This window comes from Nematolebias whitei, chromosome 20 (genome assembly GCF_014905685.2).
Source record: "Nematolebias whitei isolate Nwh7 chromosome 20, NemWhi1, whole genome shotgun sequence".
In the NCBI taxonomy this organism is placed as follows: domain Eukaryota; kingdom Metazoa; phylum Chordata; class Actinopteri; order Cyprinodontiformes; family Rivulidae; genus Nematolebias; species Nematolebias whitei.
In genome coordinates this window covers 34,348,698-34,371,958 of record NC_056517.1, presented here as the reverse complement: position 1 = coordinate 34,371,958, position 23,261 = coordinate 34,348,698, and the positions used below count along the sequence as shown (strand labels likewise).

Below are 23,261 nucleotides of genomic sequence, written 5' to 3'. Positions count from 1 at the left end.
GAGTTTTGTGTACATGACATACACATACATACTACATACGGCACCATTTTAAGCCCATTGACAAACTGTTATATAGAAATCTATAGCAAGGGTTTTAACAAGAAGGCTTTTGATCTTGATTTATGAACTTGACCTTAGAGATAAGGGTATGAAAAGATTAAGGGACATTTGTCTACAGTCGATGCATATGTGTATTAAGTTTTATAAAATTATCTTGACTGGATCAGAAGCTATGGTTTGGACAAGCAAAGATCTTGTATAGCACTTGACCTTAAAGTTAGAATGAAATGTCTAGTGATGATGCATATGTGTGTGAAGTTTCATTACATTTCCAGACAGACTGAGGCTATACCATAATACTTTCGACAGGCGTATATGAATTGAGCTAAAACTTTGTGTGGACGTAGCTGAGACTGACCCCCAACAAATACTCTGAACACTAACAGTTCATGCAACACCTCACGATATTGTGTGACAGTACACCGGTCGTTATTCTCAAAGGTTTGACCAAAAGCCATCATTTCTCAGTATAAGGTGATCTTACTTTAAGATGCTGATGTGTAAGGTGGTGGATATCATCTCAGCAAGTTTAATCAAAGGCTACTAGACTTCTTATTTTGATTACAAACCCCACCACCTACATTAAAATGTCTTACTCTGCCTTCTTACAAGCATTGCAGGTTAAATGAAAGCATATCGTACAAGATAAATAAAAACTTTCTTGATCTGTTTTGGTAAGTTTAAAAAGCTTTATTAGTGTCTACCCCTGTGTCTGATTAAGAACGCACACTATTCAAACATGCCTGTAAGTCTAAATGATGGCTGAACCGTCCCCGTCAGGTGCAATCTGAGGAGCAGATGCCGGGAGTTGTTTATCACTTCAGTCTGAGTTTGAGCCTCGGCATTGAGAGTCTCTTCACAAGCTCAGATTCATCAAGCACTTTGCTGGAAAGAGGTCTTTCTGAAAACATTTGTCCAATTCACCACAAATCATTACGAGGCAATGTTCTCTCTTCTTGCTCCCCAGGGGCTCGGAGTAGCTGTGAGAGGGGCGAGGGGGGGTGAGACGGCACTCCTCCAAGAGGACCTTTCAAGTGCTACAAGCTCCAATTTATCAGGACAAGATAATCCACTACTTGATTAGGTGGGAGATGTCACCCTGTGTGAGTGTATGTGTGTGTCTGATGTAAGACGGTGTAATGAAGCAGTGAGGCAGAGATTGAGGAAGTTAGGGGGAGAAACAGCTCCATTCGGCTAATAAGCTCTGCAAGTTTTTCACCGTCCTCCAAGGCAAGGTGACAATGGAACAGAGTGCCGTCAGGGCCTTTGACTGTCGGAGGCCCCCCATTAATATCCTGTCTGGACCGTCCCCTACAGGCTTCTCTGAGGGCTGGACAGCAGAGGTTTCGAGGGGGAAGACGGCAGAGGAGGCAGTGAAAAAGTCCTCCCGGCTCTCGGTGCAACATCTTGTGGTGTGAGGTTAGGTGCGCCATTAACTGCAGCATCTGGTGCACCTTAAAATACACAGACAGATGTGTAATAACTCAACGGCGACAGTTATGTGTGCTCGGAGGGTGTGGGCACTCTAAAATACACACTCTGTATGCACCACGACTCATCAGGGGACACCTCGGGGTGCAGAAAGAAATTTGGATTTTAGCACCATAGGTATAGAAGACCCTTAAAGACAAGTCCAGTAGTTTTTAATTGAACATTTCTTCTTAATATGATTTAATTCACCTCTGTTGTTTTGAATTGAGTGCTTGTATATATATTTTTTTACCTTAAAATTAAATTTAAGAACTAAGACTTAAGAAATTTGCATTTGGTGGATTTTTTTCATTGTTGCAACCTCTTATATGAGTAGGGTTGTGGAGGTAACAGGTCCGGGAGAGAAACCCATGCCTCCCTGTTCTCAGCAACACTCTCCAGCTCCTCCTGGGGGACCACAAGGTGTTCCCAGATGTATAATATCTCCATAGAGTTCTGGGGCTTCTAGTACAACATGCCTGGACAACGTCCAAAGGTAAGCTTCTTGGGGGCATCGTAATCAGATGAACCACCTCCACAGCTCTACTCTGAGAATTCCCTAGATGACGGAGCTCCTCACACTCTCTAAGACGGAGTGCGGCCATCCTATGAAGGAAGTTCTTTCAGCAGCTTGTATCCAGGGTTGGGCAGCACTGTGGCACAGTTGGTAGAGGTGTTGTTTCTCAGGGAGGTCACTGGATAGAATCCCAGATGGGGACCTTTCTGGGTGGAATTTCCATGTTCTCTCTGAGGGTTGAACACAAAAAAGTCCATTCAATAGACCCAAAGGTACTCAGGTTTCTTCCCACAGACCAAAAACATACATTGTTAGGCTGACTGGTAACTCTAAATTGTCCCTAGGTGTGACTGAAAGAGTGAATGGTGGTTTGTCCTTATGATCCTTGCCTCTCGCATAGTGACTGGGTCATGGGTGTCACTGGTGCCCATGTCCAGCAAAGAGGAAGAAGCAGGTAAAGATAATGGATGGTATCCAGGATGTGGTTCGTTCAGTCAGAATCCAAACCATGACCACAGGTGAGGGTTGGAACATAGATGGACCAGTAAGTCCAGAGCTTTGCCTTTCAACTCATCTCTTTCTTCACCACAACTGACCGAAGTAACACTCTCATTATATTTGTTAGCAAAATGCATTTGTGGGTTGAGAAACAGAGTTGAGTTTGTGGAGATGAACAAGATAAACATGACACACAAACCCACTCGTAGACCTGTTCTTCATCCATCTATCCATCTTTTACTCGCTTCTTCCGTTTCAGGTTGTGAGGGTCACTGGCGCTCGTATCCAGCAGTCACTGCGAGAGACGGGGTACAACCTGGACAGGTCTCCAGTCCATCTCAGAGACTTAGAGACAAGCGAGACAAACAACCGTTCACTCTTACTCACACCTAGGGACAGTGTAGAGTTACCAATCAGTCTAACATGCATGTTTTTGGTCTGTGGGAGGAAACTGGAGTACCTGGAGAAAACCCACGCATGCACGGAGAGAACATGCAAACTCCACCCAGAAAGGCCCCCGGCCGGGATTTGAACTGGCGACCTTCTCACTGAGAGGCAACAGCTCTACCAACTGATCCACCGTGCCATCCTCTTGTTTTTCATTTATGATAAAAAGAAGATAAATACATTTCCGAACATGTCGGTGACACGGTTCCCATTGTTGGTCTTAAATAGCCGTTCAAAACTTTTAGATCCACACATCTCTGTTTAACTTTTTACAGAATATGCCATATTTCTTCACATTTTAATCCATGGTCAAATAAATTCAAATTACGCCAACGCATTTGGCAAAATACTAAACCGCGCGGCATGAGATTTTTTTAATATCTGCACTCGAATAATTGCAAGAGACGATCACTGCCACCAGACCCACAGAAATACGTCGCAATCAACCACCTGAACCAACCAGAACAATACGTTTTCTAATTCCACAATCCAATCTTCCCGAACACTCAGCAGCTGTGGTCGGAGCAGGTCACTGTTCCTCTGCAACAAAACCAGCTGGTACCCCCTCACATATTGCACCAATTATTAAGAGAACACATTTTGTTATATTTCCACCTGAACTCATTTGGTAACATTAGCTGAGTGGATATTCAGCAGCGTTGATGCGTCCGTATGAATATTGAAATAACAGCAAAGTGTCTCTTGTGTGGTTGTAGGAGGGAAGAGCTGCAGTATCTATGGAGTGTGAGTGCTTATTGAAGAACTTGCTGAAAAACAGCTGAAATTAACTAAAAACATGCTGAAATGTAGCTGAAATAGAAGAACAAGCCAAAGTTAACAGAAGAAAGCAGAAATAACACATATTTGCTGAATTAGCTTTAGATAAGCAGAAACAAGCATAAGAATTAGGAAATTAGCTAAAACAGCGGAAATTGACCAAAAAACAAAAAAAGCATAAAAGTAGCTGAAATTGCAGAAAAAAGTTGAAACTACTAGAAGGAAGTGAAAAACGGTGAAATGAGCTAAAAAAAAGTAGAAGTGGACATTTAGAACAAAAACAGCTAAATATTAGCTGAAATAGCAGCAAAAGCAGAAACTATCAGAAATAAGCTGAAGGGAGCACAACAAGCTGAAATTAGCTGAAATATGTTAATTAGGCTGAAAGCAGCAGAAATTACCACACAAAACTTGAATAGATCTGAAAACAGCTTAAATTAGCTAAAAATACTCAAAGCAACTGGAAAGGTAGAACAAGCTTAAATTAGCAGAAGAAAGCCAACATGCTTGTCCAAGTAGGCTAAAAGAAACAGAAATGAACACAAAAAGGTGAAAATTATATTAAAAAAAAAAAAAGCTTAAATTAGCAAGACACTGCTGAAAAGTAGCTTAAAAGGCAGGAGGAAGCTTACATTAGCAGAAGGAAGTGGAGAAAGCACATATACTGAATTTGGCTCAAAAAAGTTGAAATGAGTGGGAAAAAAATGTGGAATTAGCTGAAATGCTAAAATTAGCGGGCAGCACGGTGGCGCAACTGGTAGAGCTGCTGCCTCTCAGCGAACAGGTCCCTGGTTCAAACCCCGGTCCAGGGGCCTTTCTGGGTGGAGTTTGCATGTTCTCTCCGTGCATGGGTGCATGGGTTTTCTCCGGGTACTCCGGTTTCCTCCCACAGTCCAAAAACATGCATGTTAGGCTGATTGGTAACTCTGAATTGTCTCTAGGTGTGAGTGAGAGAGTGAATGGTTGTTTGTCTCGTTTGTCTCTATGTGTCCCTGTGATGGACTTGCGACCCGTCCAGGGTGTACCCCGCCCCTCGCACAGTGATTGCTGGACATGGGCACCAGCGACCCCCGTGACCCAAAATGGAATAAACGGGTAAAGATAATGGATGGATGGATGGCTAAAATTAGCATAAAACAGCTAAATACTAGCTGAAATAGCAGAAAAAGCTGAAACTTACAGAAATAATCTGAAAGGAGCATAAGCTGGAAGTGGCAGAAAGAAGTTAGAAGAAGCACAAACACTTTGAAGTTAGTTGAAAGAATCTGAAAGGAGCACAAATCAGCTGAAAAAAATAAAAACAGCTGAAAGTAGCTGGAAAAAAAGTTAAATTTGCACCCAGGTAGCTGAAAGAAGCTGAACCAGAACAAAATGTGAAAGGAGTAGTAAATGTTGTAAACAGATCTAAAGATTGAAGGATGTAAAATTGTTGAAATAGCTTACGGACGAGAATTGCGCCGAAAAACATACGGAAGAAAAACGTCTCACAATAGAGTGAATGCTTCATAAACATCCACGCTATTATTTAGCAACACTTAGGTGATGTCACTTTCTGCCTAAACCTGCAGTATTTTCTACTACCCTCACTCAAACCAGCCTGCAGGACCTGTGAGCTACAGGTTGACCTGCGGGTCACAAGGACGCAAAATAAAATCCAGCTATCGAGAAGAAGCTGACTTTAGCTGTTTTTAGCTGTGGTTCCACATTCGGTCTAACACGATGTAAACTGCAGTTATGGTAAAAACCAAAGAAAGCGTTTTTGTTTCCTCCATGTCCACTTCAGGATTCAGACGTGAGAAAACACATTAAAGAGTTTTAACTCATTTTGAGTTCACTTTAACACTTTTCTGACAGTTTTTTTTTCCCCACCCCGAGTGTGAAAGAAACATTACTTCAGTACTCTGTGTGTTGTACTCACATCCGCATAAAGGTGACTTGTTTTTTAATTCAATAAACTTTGATTTTCTGGGAATTAAAAACCCTTCGCAAAATAAAACGATGACTGCTCTCTACAGAAGAATGGAGTATGAAGCATTTTATCATGGAAGAGCACTAAGGAGCAACAAGACTCCATGGACTCAGGCGAATGTTAGCAATGAGCTAAGTTCTTCAACTACATGTGCAAAAACCTGCAGGTAACTTCTGCAGTCTCATTCGAGTTAGAGATGCTTCTGTCCCGAAGGCCGAGCTACTGCCTGTTTAACCTGGAAAGAAAAAAAAACCCCGGATATCCATTTAACCAGTGTGTGTGTTGGTCAGCTATTTCCTGTAACTCAGTAACGGAGAGAAAACGAGCCGCTCACAGACAAACTGCCACCCCCAGCAGCACATCTCTGTAATCAGACAGAGATGAATCTGTATCGATCCGAGGCCGAGCGGCTGGAAATCTGCTGTGTGAAGCACCTGGCAGCCCCAAACGCCGGTCCGGTGACCCCCCCCCCCCATCTCCCCCCTGAACACACAGGTTAAAACCTTTCATTAGTGTCTCCTCCGCTTCGCGCTTAACGACAAAATACTGCTTTTATGAAGATCGATAACCTGCCGGGGACGAGCGCGGAGATAAAAATGCTGACGGTGCAGCCTGCTGAAAATCAATAGCAGATTTCTGTTTTACCGTGGGGGCACCACCATAGACCCCCCCCTCCACTCATGAATTAACGATCTGGCACGCATTAAAACAATTGATAGCAGCCGGCACGATGACAGCAGCATTTCTGTAATTACTAATGTTTCTGTTAATCCCGATGTGATGACGAGTGACCAGAACGGGGGCAGGGACCAAGGGGGGGGACGCAGATTACAAAAACCGCCGCTGAGGTCACGGCAAATCAGTGCTAATAGAGATGCCCGCTCCAAACACGGCGGCCTAATCCGATTATTGTGACGCAGTCAGATGGAGTGAAACGCCGAGCGTAGGTGCGTGTTCACAAGAGTCGGGCCGAGTGTGAATTCATCAAGAATCTGCTCTGAACTCCTGCGTAGCTCCCGTTACTGTCACACTAATTCAGGCAGACTGGAGGAACGAAAATAGCACGGCGGATAATGAATGAGACTAATCTCATTCAGCTGCTCGCTGCAAATCAGCGCTCCGTGCAGGGCTGAGGTCACGGGAAACGTTTGTTTGTCAGCCGAAGCTTTTTCCATTTGCTCGACGCTGTCATTGAGGTGAAACGACAGACGGACTGAAGTCTTTAACTTTTTGTTTGTCTGAAATATGCAAATGAATGCTGCAGGTATTTGAAGGCACAGATTTGGTTGTTAACGTAGGGTTCTGTGGAAATGTTAGTCAGTATCTTACCTGTTGTAGGTGGATGTTTGAACGAGCTCAGTGGATTGGACCAAATTATATTTCTGATGTCTGAAAACAACTTCAATCGTAATTATTTTGGAGCCTGCCTGAAGGCAGCACCCCATTATTATCCACCTGAAAAAGATCTTGCTCTTCCTTCAACTTTAATGCGGCCCGAACCAAAATGTTACATCGAATTTTATATCAAAACAACCGACTCATTACTTTTATTGGCATTCCGAGTTACCATGGCGACATAATTCGCAAACAACAAAGCCATTTTTCTCATCGATAAACACTCACAGCTTTTAACTGCCACAGTGAGGTCACATGACCTAGAGAGGTTTCAAACAAAACACTGATTAAAATCTGGAGCCATTTTTGTTCAAGATGGCTGCCACAGCTACCTCAGAAAACTCTAAATTGATTATAACGCAGTCAATCTTTGAGATATTGAGCTGAAATCTGGTATGGTTGTAGCTGAGAGCGAGTTATACATTCCTAAAGCATATTAAAAATCTAAGATGGCCACCTTAGCTAAAAGAAAAAAATGTGATCTCAGCTATTTTAAAATATATTGAGCTTAAATTTGGTGTGGTGGTAGCTGACAGTGATGCACAGCACATTCTGAATTCAAATCTAAAAATGCAAGATGGCCGCCAAAGCTAATTTCAAATGGATATAACTCAGAGGTTGTTTTTTTTTATAGCTATTTCACTGAAATTCGGTGAATTGGTAGCTGAGAACAATCTCTGTTAGACTCTGATTGCAAACTAAAAATCCAAGATGGCCACCATAACTTAAAAGCTATAGCTTTTTTGCCATGTTGCCATGTTGAGCTAAAATTTTGCCGCACCGTGGCAGTCCCCGTCAAAGTTTCTCCAGGAACTTTCTATTTATCTTTTTTTTTTTACTGTATGCAGATGATATTCCAGCTGAAACATGGAGGGGGTTCCAACAGGAAGAGCACCAGGCTCCACAGGAAGTGCAAAAGTTAGCTGCTTCTACATGGACATGTACGTATTTGTTGATGTATGTGTGAAACTGAAGGTTGAATAAGTAAGTTTATAAAACTGTGTTTTTATACATCACCAAGACTCGTTTTGAGAGTGGGTTGTTTTAGATAAAGCCTTTTTGTGTCGGGAGAAAAAGTCGCACCAAGATCTTCGAACACAAACCTGCCCTCTATATCTGCAGCTTTATTGAGTCTAAACATCAGAGCAAACCCTCCACCCCCACCCCCGTGGACCACAAGAGACCCGTCAATTAACGATCACCCTTTCTTCCAACTTTTTGTGACATTCCCATCAGAAAGTCCATTTCTCCAAACTAAGGCGGCTATAAGAGCCATCTAAAGCAGGTTAGATAGTAACATCTAAACATTTGTACTGCCTCATTAAACGTGCATCAACTCTTATGCTACATTTTTACATTAAATACACAAAGCAGCACCTTTAAGCTCCTTTAGAGGTTGATTTTCTTGCTCCGTTTAATCACTGGGATCCTTGAAGAGTGGATGTAAGGCCGCCCAGTGAAGGCGAGGGAAGTGGACGGTCCTGACCACGTCTAGTTTCTGAGTAAGACACGCCTGTGGGGGCTGGCAGCCTCCGCCCAGCCTCTCTGCAGCAGCTGATGGAGGATGGGACTTGTGGGAATATAAATTTACAAACTGCAGACAAGTCATCAGGATAGACGGACCCCCACCAGTCAAACCTGACAGATGTCCTGAACGTGGAATCCAGGAAGGAATCACCCACTTCACCTCTGTTCTCGACTCCGTTTCTTCTCGCCCTGAATAAGAAGCTAAAGATCTTCAAGGAGCAAAAACAAACCCAAGTATCGTCACGTCTCGACTCGACACCAACATCGTTTTAATTCTGGACACATCAGGCGGCCATGACAAGTCTGAATCATCATATTTCCTCATTCCATCCCCAGTCTGGCAATAACCGGATCTTATTTATGATCCCAAACCCAGCAGAGCTCCTGGAATCCTTGGGTTGACCGTTAAAACTTTATGTGACATTAGTGACTGTTCTATTTCATCAGCTGTGGGAAATCTCTCTTTACAAAAATACATTTTTTATGTTTCTTTTATTCTTTCCCTCGGTAAGGTGTGCAGCACAGAAGGGGGTTGGGGGTTAAAGCTACCCCTGCAGTAATGAGACCTCGTGCTCCACAATAGATTTCTTCACCTCGATCCAAGCTGTGCGCTCTCAATTTCAAAACATCCTCCCTCCTCAGTCGTGTTAGCACCTTTACTGGAAACCACCACCCCACCACCACCACCACCAATTCCCTCCCACATGGTGATGAGCGCTGCAGACAGAAAGAGGAGCTTAACCTGGACGTGGAATGAATGCAGCATGCCAGTGTGACAGATTACAGCGGTAATAGACGCCCCGGCCAAATCCTGACAGGGATTACAATCATATTTTCAAATGGCTCAGGGTCGGCTGAAGGTCGGCCGGCCCGCACAGCATCAGCACGAATCCCTGACACAAGCAGGAACAGTTAATAAAGCCCATTTTCTTCAGATTTAACAGCATTTGAGAAACATTTATTTAAATGTTCCCTCCACTTTCAGGCCTGTATGTCACGAATAAGCTAAGAAAATTAGCTTAGCTTATAGCATCAATGAGTCCCTCCAGGAAGTATTAGTCATGTGACTGAAATTGTTACAAGTTCAACAAATCTCCTTAAAGTTTGCTCAGAGTCTGAATTTTGATCAGTCACCGCAACTTTTCCGCCAATTTGACCAATCATCTTAACCGGTTTGAGATTAATGGAATCTGACATGAAAATGTGTTTGAAGCCAGATTTACCATCAGTTATTTAATTGAAGAGTTATTTTATTGAAGTATTGTATAAAAACAGCGGAAAATGTGCAACCTTGTGGTGGAAGAAACAAAAACTGTGGCTTCACGAGTACTTCTCCACAACAAAACATGCCCAAAATGTAGGCGTTACAGTTTTTTCCCTACAGCTCTTCGACACCAGATGGCGCCAACAGGCTCACACCCTGCGGACCATTATCCTAATGAGCTGTAGGAGTATAACTGGCAGATGATTACTTCAACCCAACGCTGGTGCATTGTCTGCCTACCGGTAGTTGTGTTCCTGGCCACTTTACCATTGTTAGTGTTTTGTAAAGACCAAACATTTGTCTCATGTCTCAGCACGGACTCCTGTGTTCCTCCTGTGCCTTGGACCTCCCTGGTTTCATTGTTAAAGCCTCCTAGTGATTCCTCCAGCCATGCCTTGCTTTCCATCACCAGTCCACCGATCTATGAAACCTTTCTGGGACCTCCTCGTTTGTGACTACTAGAACTATTGGACCCTCACCCATGCTGTGACCTTCCCCTCCATGATAAGAGACAAACAACATCTTGAATCAGACTCATGGATCGAAACCAGAATATTAACTCTTGTTCTTACTCTCCAGGGTTCCAGTCCTTTCCGGCTGAGTTGCAGCTCTACTGTTGATTTCACATGTGAAGGTTTGGTTCGTGCTTCGAGCACTCAAAATCAGCTGATTTACTAGCTAAACCGTAAGACGGAAACAATTTGTGAGAATCGCAGGCCACCTGTGGCTTCTGGGACTTCCCAGCATGTTGGGGACGATCTTGACGGGAGCTTATAAGCTCGGACCAGTGGAATGCCCACAAATTTGGCCATTTTGGATCTAAAGTACCAGCAGAACTCAAAACTGACGAGAAATAACAGTCTGCCTGAAAAAAATCAACAATTGTGGCTTATCTGAATCTGACTTCCCTTTTCGGCCTCGAAGTAGGCCGAATTATCAAATTTCTCTTGGGACATGTGTAAACTAAGAATGCTCTGTCTCTCGCAACCCCCCCTCCTCCCACAGAACTTCTGTGAATGCTTATCAGAGTCGTGCCGCCTTACACCAACATCTTAACAGGACTATGGCGCTATCTGGAAGTGCTTCATGGACAAATCTCACCGTCTTGTCATCAAATGCAAATGTAATGTGTTTATAAATGTGCTGCTGGTCGAGTTTTGTCATGTCTTAAATCATGTCCTGATAAGGACAAGGTGTGAAGAGATCTTTTTTGTAATACCACTATCCTCTCCTCATGGCCTTTTCCCCTTTTCTATCTAAAAAGAATAAGGGGCAACGCTCTCAGGAGCAGCAGCAACGTGCACTCCACCCATCTTTCAGACGACTACAAACTTAACTTAACTTAACTTTTCCTAGTCTTGGGGTTGCTCTTTTTGCTCACGTACTATCTGGGTATTAAGTAAATCGTTACATGAACACCCTTGAAATGTGCAAAATTTAAAGAGCAAACATATAAAACGGTCATGTTTACACAACAAGTCACCTCATGCATCCAGATAAGTTGCAGGTGCGCTGCAAGAAACAGAGTTTGATTCAAATGCACATGTGGAACATCTTCATTGTGGATTTGTTTGTTTAAATCAACTCATTAGGTCATCTCTCCCATCTGTCTGTAATTTAATGAATGGCTATCCAGTGAAACGTGTCAAAAAGAGCGTGCACATGTGAAAAAGCCAAAAGGATGTTGGGGTTTAGTATACCATGGTACTTTCCAGTTAGACACCTAGCTAACTCCAGCTTGGTGTTTAACAGAAACACATAAATTCAAAGGTCTTTATAGATTTAATGAACATGCAGACGCTTGAAGAACTGCTAAATGTGTATCCTAGATCCCTTCAGCCAAAGCTGAGAATAGTTTTTTGTCATGAGTTCAATATAAATCATATACAAATAGCCTCACTGGTAATTTTTTATAGAAATCATTATCAATAAAACAATAAATTTAGTTTCCTCCATCACTAGTGCTCAGACAAAACTCTTGAATCCTGAAGTGGACTGTGAACTGAACTCAGAGGCTACAAAAGATGAAATATGTTTCTTCTGGCACCGCGGGGGGAAATAAAAGTGTGATCTAAGGCAGTGAGCTGCACCATTCAACCGCCTTAAGCACCGCGGCGTGGTCCGTCCGGTCAACTGAGGGGAGGTTATGAGGTGAGACGGTGTGTAAACGTCCCCGTGTTGCCTTCCTCACAATCACCCCCATCGATTTAGACGATTCATGAGCCTTAAAACAATTGCGGGGAAAGCCTTCGGCACGTGGCCTCTGCACATTCAGAGGATATAAAAACAATTTTATAATCCATTATCTTTTATAAGGCATCGTAGGCCTCATTGGGCACTGTTGTGATATGGTTTGGAAGACAATATATTGTCACCTGCCTTGGAAACGATATATTTGGGAGAGTAAGAGTTCCCATCAATGGTAGTTTAATGTTCTGGGAGTGAATCTTTGACATAGTTGGTTAACTTCACATGCAAACGGTCTGGTTCTGAAGACTTGTCTTATTCATATGTTTAAAATATAAATAGGGGGTCTTGTCACAGAATGAGAGTAAATGCTGGAAAAAGGACCCAAAATGAAACAAATGCTGCATTTGGATCTCGCATCCACATGAAAATGACATTTCTGGTGTTTAAAAAAACTAAACTTTTGGTGTTTTTGCACAAACTTGACATGATATTAACCCTCCTGCTGCCCATGGGTCAAAATGATTCATGAGGCCTCAGGACAGCAGAAGGGTTAACAACCATGACTAGCCAGTCCACTTTGTGCACACTCACATCCTTCTGCTGTAGAACCACCCAGACTGTGATGAAAATGTCAAATAACATGATGAGTGAAGTTAAAAATAAAATGAACCAGATGGTTCTGGAAGAATATTTCACTGTTCTCAGAATGTTTTTTTTTTTAATATCCATGAAGTGACAACATAAAAAGTTATAATTTTGTTGCATCATTTTGTAGAAAGGGTACTTTAAAAGAGTATTAACTGTTTTTGAACAGATGAACAGGTGAAATAACTAATGAACAGGTGTGTTAATTAATTAACAGGTGAGTTAACTACTGAACAAGTGAGTTAGCTACTGAACAGTTTAGTTAACTAATGAACAGGTGAGTTAACTACTGAACAGGTGTGTTAACTACTTAACAGGTGAGTTAACTACTGAACAGGTGAAATAACTAATGAACAGGTGTGTTAATTAATGAACAGGTGAGTTAACTACTGAACAGGTGTGTTAACTACTGAATAGATGTGTTACCTACTGAACAAGTGAGTTAGCTACTGAACAGTTTAGTTAACTACTGAACAGGTGTGCTAACTAATTAACAGTATGGTTACCTAATGAACAGGTGAGCTAAGTACTGAACAGGTGTGTTAACTAATAAATAGATGAGTTAATTAACAAGTGTGTTACCTAATGAACAGAAGAGTTAACTGCTGAACAGGTGAGTTAATTACAGAACAGGTTGGGTTAACTAATGAACAGGTGAATTAATTCCTGAACAGGTGAGTTAATTACAGAACAGGTGAGTTAACTACTGAACAGGTGTGCTAAGTACTGAACAGGTGTGTTAACTAATAAATAGATGAGTTAATTAATGAACAGGTGTGTTACCTAATGAACAGAAGAGTTAACTGCTGAACAGGTGAGTTAATTACAGAACAGGTTGAGTTAACTAATGAACAGGTGAATTAATTCCTGAACAGGTGAGTTATTTACAGAATTGGTGAGTTAAATACTGAAAATGTGAGTAAATTAAAGAACAGGTGTGTTAACAAATGAACAAATGAGTTAATTACTGAATGGGTGAGTTAACTAATGAACAGGTTAATTAATTACTAAATAGGTGAGTTAACTACTGAACCAATGAGTTAATTACTGAACAGAAGAGTTACCTATTGACATGTAAGTTAAGTACTGAACAGGTGAGTTAGTTGCATAACAGGTCAGGTAATTACCGTCAGAACACCTTCTAGAGGAGTTTAGTCAGGGCAACGATAAATTTTACCTCCAGAGTGGTAAATGTGACAGTTAAGTCATTTTTGTGTTTGCTAAGGTCACCTGGTGGAAAACAAGTGACTCTTTGCAGGCGTGTGATTAGAAATTAGGAGCAGGTGTGAAGGAGGAACCGAAAACAAGAGTGAAACAAACCAGGAATTAAATTAAAGGATTAGAAACAAAATGATCATTAGAACTCTATTTGAGCAGGTCAGATAAATAAAACCCTTAAAGGTAAAATCTTAACTGCTTGTTTTATTTGTTTTTTTAAATAACCCCTTTCTGTTTAAGATTCCTGCACGGCCGCCGGGATCAAATCAGAAATGGATCTCGGTTACTTTCCACACTTTTTAAATGCCATCCATCTTTTATCGAGATGATATTTCAGCGCGCTCCTCAGCGGGACAATCGATCTGCTGCCTGCTGCAGAGCAACCCTCTGTCAAACTGTCCCGTCGGATAAACTCAACACTCTGAAAGTTTCACCGAACATCAAGACCCAAACAGGACGGTGCCTTCGCTGCATGTGGCCACCCTCACAACACCGACTACATAAACTACCCACACACCTTTCACAGTTTTTCTTTTTTAGTGCTGCATTCTTTTGTTCACTCAGGATCTAAAAGCTTCTCTCTCATCTACGTTGTTTACCTGCACAATTTATTTTGTTCGGTCTCACGCAGCTCTTTTCCTCTGCCCTCCACTTGCCTTTTTGTATTTTTAGCACCTACAGTGCTTTCACTTCCTATTTGTTAAGAATCTGAAGGCCACTCACCTGAGAGCTCCCCCCTTTCTTTAATCGCTGCAGTGCGTGGTGCTTTTTAATAAGATCATGCCGTTTGTATTTTAATAAAAGTATCTATTTGAGGTGCGTTCAAATGCTTTTTATTACACACTGTATGTGTGCAAAAGATTAGTTTAAGCTAACCTGATTCCACTTGGAAAATCTGACAAATGAAGTGCATCAAATGAAAAAGTACTTTATAGCAAATTTCGCAAGTGACAGATTTAAAAAAAAAAAATTTTATATAAAAGACGCATCAAGCAGCCTTTTTAATTAACACCTAAATAAAAGGAGAGAAAATAAAAGAGTGACGATACATCAGAGTGACACCTTGACTTGTTTAAATGTGTTCGAGGTAAGAAATAGACATCTGGCAGCTTTTATTCATGACGTAATAATATTACCAATTATTAGTCCGTGTGTTTTATCCAGACCATCAGACAGATTGCATCGAGTCCAGTCTGTAGATATTGAGTCTTTTCATGTGTTAGGAGGAAACAAATCTCTTTATGAGCTGATGCTTATTTAATAGCTCCATTATCTTTACAGACACAAAGCGCCGCTCCATGTTGGTTATCCTGCTCCGGTAACTTTATCAGAGCGTTAGCGCAGACAGGAAGCGTCAGTCTGTTCTGAGTCCTTAACAACTAAAACAGATTGTGAATCGAGGCCGGATGGGAGCCGGGGACAGTCACCAGACTCTGAGAGCCAACTGTGCACAAGTCCGACAGTGCAAGTCATGCTTGGTTCTGGGATTTAACATCTGCTACAATTATTAAGAATCAAGATTTGTTTTGTCCTTTTATGTTCAGTTTTAGTTCCTCGGAGTCTCCACCGACTTCTTCCTCTGTACTTCAGCAGCTCTACCTCTAGTTCCGATCTCATTGATCTTCAATTGAGCATTGTTGGCCAGATGATTTTATGTTCATTTAATTTAAATAAGTTGGTCAAGCTCCCCAAGTAGCTCTGCCTTCCTGGGTTCAGTTCTTTCACCATCATCAGGTAATGCTGACAATGGAGGCGGTTGGAGTTGGCACAAGTGTGGCACGTGAGTTGCTGGAGCGTTGTCACCGAGCCAGCCCAAGGACCCAGCCGGGTTCTGCTGCTTCAGTCCCTCCATCTTGGATGGAGCTCGGTCAACGGAAATGGAGAAAAGTCCACAGAACCCTCAAACATCCCGGAGTGATGAGGCACTGCCATGCTGGAAGAGATGTACCACGGAATGAAAGACATCTCTTCTTGTGACGGCGTGAACCAGCGGGTTTCATCATATCCATGGTGGTAATGAAGACAACTTTCCTGGCAGGATTAAACATCCTTCTCCTGATGGAAGAAATGACTTTCAGCGCCTTTAGACACTTTTAATTTAGTTCACAAATCTGAGATAAAGTTTATCTAAATTTAACGTTAGTCTAAATTCAATAACACCTCTTCTCAAAGCTTTCATCTATTTTATATTATTCTTTTGAAATAACACTATTTGGTTATTCATTCATATTTGTTGAATGGCGTCTGTGAGGAAGTCTCCCAAGTGTCTCAAAACATTCACAGGGGTTGTCAACTTCCCCACAGAGGCTCGCAGTCTGGTTAGCTGAGTTTTAAACATGTTCAGAAAATCTGTGAAACCTAACATTGCTCTTGATATAATAATAATAATAATGTTGTTAAGAGTGTCTCCAAGCTTTCTCACAGCGCTTGAGTTGTAGATCGACCTCTGCACAGCAGCATTTCATTTACAGAAAAACATTTGAGGCTGAAACACTGAACATCCAGATCCTAAAAAAAAAAAAAAAAAAGACAAATAATCTAAACTGATTTCCAAAATGGGCTTTAATAAGTGGGGACAGCTGCCAAGGTGGGTACAGTGAAAATAAATAATGTGCACAGTCAAGAATACAATTTTGCAGGTTCTGCACGTACATTTTTTTTTTAATTGGCAACCCAAATAGCTTATCTTAGTTTGTATCTTACATTCTTATATACTTTCTTTTTACACTTTATATATTTACTATTTTGGGATGTAACTAGGACTTTGAGTACATCATTTCATTCTACCTCATGTACCACATGGGATGCGAATGTCAATAAACTTGACTTGAACTTGAACAAACTGTAGCTGAAAGACACACGGTTGGGATTTGGGATTACATGTGCAGCATTAGAGTGGTTCCGTTCTTATCTGACTGACAGGAGTTTCTGTGTTAAGGTTAGAAATAGTGTATCTGCTTCAGTGCCTCTTTCCTGTGGGGTCCCACAGGGCTCAACTCTAGGACCCCTCCTGTTTTCACTCTACCTGCTCCCTTTGGGGTCTTTCCTGAGGAAATATGGTCAATGTTATGCTGATGATTGTCAGATTTATCTGCCTTTAAAACCTAATAGTTCTTGCTCCATTCTCCCCCTGTTAAAATGTGTTGATGACAACAAGGCATGGATGGCAGGCAGCCACTTTGAACCACTGTGGCTGCCTGCCTGGGAGGAGTCGATGGGGGACAAGACATCCCCCAGAAACCTTCTTAGCTCCAGCAAACTGGTTGGTCCACTTAAGAAGTTTACTGCTTGGTGGGGACACAGTTTACTGGAACTCCTCAGACTGACGAAGCCCTCCAGATAGAGGGCAAAACGTCCCTATAAAAAAGAAACTGTCCAGATGACCTGACTGAGAATTATTGGAAAATTCAGGATGGTTTTAGAGTCTGACTTTAAGTTTAACTAACAAATTAATTCTGTTCTGCAGAAACTCTTCTTTCAGTTAAGGCAGATAGCGAAGCTTAAGCCAGTATTGTCCAGATCTAACCTTGAAAAACTAGTCCATGTCTTTATCACTACAAGACTAGACTACTGTAACGCGCACTATGTTGTAGTCCGTCAGGTCTCCATTTCATGTCTCCAGCTCGTCCAAAATGCTGCAGCTCGGCTATTAACAGGATCTTGTATTTGATCATAATACACCAGTTTTGTCCTCCCTTCACTGGCTCCCTGTAGGCTATGTACCAAAATTGATTTTAAAATTCTTCTACTGATCTTAAGTACCTAAATGGCCTTGCGCCCTCATATGTCTGAGCTCCTGGAACCATATGCTCCTTCTCTGGCCCTGAGATCATCTGATCAGCTGCTTTTGGTGGTTCCAAAAACAAAATTGAAGCTCAGAGGAGATCAGGCTTTTTCAGTCGTGGGCCCTAAACTTTGGAACAATCTGCTCCTCAACATTAGACACATCACTTCCTGTTTTTAAATCTCTGCTAAAAAACACACCTGATACCTTTGGCTTTTAACACAGTGCGATATGATTTAGTATTTTATTTTTCTGTTATATTTTCTTTTGATGCTTTTAATTAATTTTTCAGTACTATCATTATTTATACATATATTTTTCCATTAAATTACTCCCATTCATTTTTACAGTTAAGCACATTGGTAACAGCTGCTGTTTAAAATGTGCTTTATGAATAAATTGAGCACCGATCCCAACTCCCACTGACATTACTGTTTGTGTTCGTGCTCTTTAGTTTACCGTTACACTACCGGATATCCCTGAGCATAGCTAAAACGCGCCCAGAAGTGTTTTTTTGATCGCAGCTGTTGAGGAATAAACAGCTGAAGCCTTTTCAATCAAGCTCCTGTCGTCAAACTTCGCCCCTCGTTAGTGTCCCTGCAGCGTGACACCATCGTCACATTCCTGCTAATGAGCGCTTCTGTGTCTCGGTCAGCAGCGGCCGGAGAAGCTAATAATTATCTCAAATGGCTGAGCTGTCACGAAAGAAAAGAAAAAGACATTTCAACCAGGGTGTCACATTCATGAGATTTTTTATTAATTTAGTTACTTTTTGTTCACTCTTAATATTTCTTTAAAGTCGGAGCTGCTGAACGGATCATTAGAATCAATAGCGAAGCTTGGTTTTCAGAGCCCGGATATTTACCGGAGCAAAGCGGAGTTGGGCCGCAGCTCCAGGCATCTCTGCTGGATCTGTTTAGTCATTCTGCACTGAGCTTTTCTTCTTCCGTTGTCCTTTCTTCTATTTTTCTTTGTCTCCAACCCTTCTCTTTGCACTAAGTCCTAGAAAATGATTGGCAGACGGCTCCTGGGGAATAGAGCCCGGGCCTTTCGCTCCCTCGCAGCTCTCAGGATCACGACACTCAAACGCACTGACAAGCCACAAACACGGACAGAAAGTCTTTTTGAAGCCGGGCCACACAGATTCCTGGAAAATAAAAAGAGACGCGCACGGGAGTTGACACAAGCGCCTTTTTTTAAACGGTGGCTGACGTATTAAAAAAATTCTTGAAAAGCTCTCTTACTCAGCCAAGGCTCCAGTTTTTACACCCTAACCTGAAATTTAATTTAAAAAAAATTAAGGAACACATAACGCCAACTGTCTTTCCACTCAGAGAGCGGGACTCTCAGCTACTACCACTCCAAACTCTGACTGGTTTTATGAGAAGGGGTTCTCTGAGATCAAAAGTGGGCGTTTCTTTAGAATAGGCGTTTGTAGAGAGCAAACACCGATTGGCTGCGTTTGCTGCTCTTTAGATAAGTTACGTGAGATATTATTTTAAAACTGAAGGTTTCTAAGAACCAGCGTTAAATCTGCTGTCAAACACAAGAAGATTCTTTTGTTCTTGTAGGCTGCACCTGACACAGGTCGGCTTGAGTGTGGTCTGGGTGCAATGAAATATGAAGCATCTGAAGCGAAACCTGCTCCCATTTGTCAAAAAGTCTGTTCTCAATTAAAGATCACGAGTCCTGTAACGAGAAAACAAAAGCTAAACGCAAATGTTGCTCTTTAGAAGTTCTTCTATGAGACCTGATCTATGAAAAGGAGCTGAAACATGGATTGACCCTTAAACTGTGAGACAGCTGAAGTTAACCAGTAAACAGAAATACCTGCTCCAGTGGCAGAACTCTTCCAGAAACTGACCAACACTCATCTGCAGCGACTGATTTAAAAGTTGAACAAGAAAATGTGAAGTTGAAGGAAACATCTTTTGTCCCAAGGCCAGTTTAAGTATCATTAATATTTTGGTTACTTTATTTTTCTTTATTTATGAATCGATTGTAACTATTTACACATTATTCAACAACCAGAATGGATATGTTTTGTAATGTAATGGCTAGATAAAAAAAATAAAAAATAAAAAATTAGCCCTCTCCACTACCCAGTTATGTTGCTCTTATTTTGAAATGTAACCGGAATTTCTGTGTTAAGTGAGGCGGAAAGAGAAGTTATGGAGACGCCGCTAATGTCGAACTGGTTAACACCAGAGACATAATGTCTGTGGTTAACATCCAATCAGATGTGACCCTCCAGATACGCCCTTTTTTAATCGTCCAATCAAATGTGGCCCTCCAGATTTGCCCATTTTACTATCGTCCAATCAGATGTGACCCTCCAGATCCGCCCATTGTTTTATCGTCCAATCAGATGTGACCTTCCAGATCCGCCCATTGTTTTATCGTCCAATCAGATGTGGCACTCCAGATACGCTTTACAAATTTGTCTGCCGCGATACCTACTTGGGTTTTATTGGTTCAAGTGATATTTTGCTAACAAGTTTGACTCCAATGCTAACATATGCGCAGATTTTGCAAGCATATGTCGGGGACGACTCTAAGCTACTACCATGATGGATTTTAGCTCAATATATGTAAAACTGACTGAGGGGGAGTGGTGGTGCAGAGGTTAGAGGAGGAGGGCCTGTGATTGGAAAGTCGCCAGTTCAACTCCGTCAACTGACAACATCAAAATGTGGGTGGGAAAGTTGAAACGCCCACACCTACCTCCACTCTAATTTGCTCAACTCTGAGCCCTTGAGCAAGGCACTTAACCCCCACCATATGCTCCTCTGGGCACCCTAAATAGCAGCTCTCTGCTCCACACAGAGGGCTGTGGTAGCTCGGTGGTCTGTGGTTGCGTCAGGAAGGACATCCGATGTAAAAATAATTACCGAGTCTTCGTGCGAGTTAGCTCGCTGCAGCCGAAAGAAGAAAAAATGAGCTGAAATTCGGTGTTTTGGTAGCTCTGAGCCCAGCCCAACACACATTCCTGTCAAATCAACATTTTTAAATGGCCGCGGCGTGGCAGTCGGTTTCTCCAGGAACTTTCTAGTTTGGGTTCTAACTCCGTCCTTCTGCAGATTGTGTTAATTAAAAAAATAAAAGCCTCATTTAAAGAGTCATCAAATATTAGCTGTTTTTGTCGGCGAGCACGTGAGCACCTGCTGCACCACTAACTTCCTGAGGGAATCATTAACTCCCTATTCAGCACAATACAAGTATTAAATATTTGCATTTATATGAAATCTTGCCTTTACACTTCACTGTGCAGGATCACAAAAATCACCCCCTGCATGTTAAAGCGGGCTGTGGCCTGGAGCCGAGGCGCTCCTTCAAAAGTTCGGCGCCACACGCGACATCCTGCAGCACCAACCTGCCTCGGCGTGCTCTCATTAGTTTGGATTTCTTGGTTTAATTAATCACAACTAGGGAGCTTCATTTATCTGTAATTTCAGCAGAGTGGAGTTGATTAGTGCAGCTCATCCCTCTGGCCCCGTTAAAGTTCCTTATCTCGTCGTTTCCAACGTGGGCTCATCAGGATCTCAGCTGGCGGAGCACCCTTCACTCCCTCCGTGTTGTGATTGAAACGGCGGCAGACGCTTGGCGTTGTGAAATCAAGTGGATGCGCTCGTGTTCCGTCGCCGCCGCTTGACGTGCCATTACGATCCTTCAAGTTTTTATTTTATTTTACGTCCCCCCCCCCCCCCCCTTGCAGGATGACGGGAGATAAAACGCTCGAGTGACAAGTTTTCAACAAACTGTGAAGCGGCAAGCGCTCTCCTCTCGTTCCTCTGGCATTAAAGCGTTTTTTATTCGAGACATTTTAAATAATATACAAGGAAGAGTTGCATTGTGGGATTGTTTTATTTGTTGTAAATGTGATGAAACTCCGTCGTGTTCGCTCGTATTGCATCGTCATTTTTTAAAGCTGAATCGCATCTCCTATTGACCCCGGACGGGAAACCACCAGGACCGCCATCAGGGTGGGGGTTAATGGACACCCTTAAACAAATGCACCCCCCCCCCCCCCCCCCCCCCAAAAAAAAAAAAAACCAGTCAGTCCACAATTAGGCATTAAATGTTAAGTTAACACTGTATTGATGAGCAGAAAATAAAAGTAAAACAGTTTATTCAAAGACTTAAGACCCTTTCAAAGCAGGCTCTACTGGATATTAATGAACAATTATCATCTTACCTGCTGCAGATAGCCTTTCGACTGACCTTCGTTTAGAAAATAAAAAAATAAAACAATTGCATTGTTTTACTTTTGTATAACAGGCTTCTTTTACAAATGAGACAATTGCATCTCAACTTGACTAACCTGTTTGAATAAAAGGAAAATAAATTAAATTAAAACAATTTAAGTCTGATCGAATCGAACGAGCTAATGGCTAGTCAGAGAAAAATTTACTACTGCCAATTTGATTTCAAATGATATAGATATACAAAGAAATATAGATGCAAATATACAAACATACAGAAATGTACAGGCGTGGCGGACACAAACTTATATATTTCACACCAGAATGCAGGCTCTTATTGTGAAAGGGAGCGAATATAAGAGGGGAAGACCAATGGTTATCATCCATTCTTTTTTCTGGTTTTAATGATGGAAGACGTTAATAAAGCGATTCTCAAAATACTTTTCGTCTCTTTTTGCTGACGTCCACACAGGTATGTATATATGACAAAATACACAATATCACAATTATTACACGTATTTAAACTAGAAAATAAAGTAAGAAACAAACTAAAGTTTTATTATAATAATGTGTGGTCTCACTGGGACTAGTCGTTAGCTCATCAGTCCAGCCAAAATTAAACTCTGTTTAAAATTAGCTTGTTCAAATGGCTATCTACAGCAGGTAAGATACTGATTGTTCATACCCTTTCAACTTCGGGTTTTAGATGCATGGAAGTGTTTTAGAGCTCAAAGGATTCAAAGAAAAACATTAAGTATTGGCACATTTGTGAGATTTCCCCTTCATCGGGCTCTTAGACACATGACGACTAGAGAGAGTACAGAAGGATCTGGGACAGAGAGCTGAGTCATCCCACCTGGATCCACTCTGTTTGTAGTTGGAAGCAGGTTTTTGTAGATCCGATTTGTAAAACGACAGAAGCGTGCTGACTGCAGCGTGCGTCCTATTTTAGTGCTTTGCTATTTATGAGCGTCTGCAGAAAAGCAAAACTGAATCTGGGCAAGAGTTTTCATTCTCGACTCAGAGGGCGGTCGGTTCATTAGGGAGGCGGCTGGCAGACGGAGCTGTTGCCGTTTTAATTCACATGTTGAGACTTCTGTCATCGTGGCACTCGGAGCTGTCGGCATATTTACAGCTGACTCATAAATTACAGTTTCCACAACAGTCATAAACGGAGATGTTAATTAGAGTAATCAAAGGCAACTGAATGACAGCCTGTGACCTTCTATGGTTACAAATCATGTTTAATACGACTCCAGCTAGGAAATCAAACAATTTGGAAATATTATTAAAGCCAT

General features: G+C 41.8%; 1 protein-coding gene across 3 annotated transcripts in view; it reads right to left on the bottom strand.

Moving 5' to 3' along the window:
* ntng1a (netrin g1a) overlaps window positions 1-23,261 on the bottom strand; it is a 141,952-nt gene that overhangs the window by 83,538 nt on the left and 35,153 nt on the right. The gene's annotated exons all lie outside the window — the stretch shown is intronic.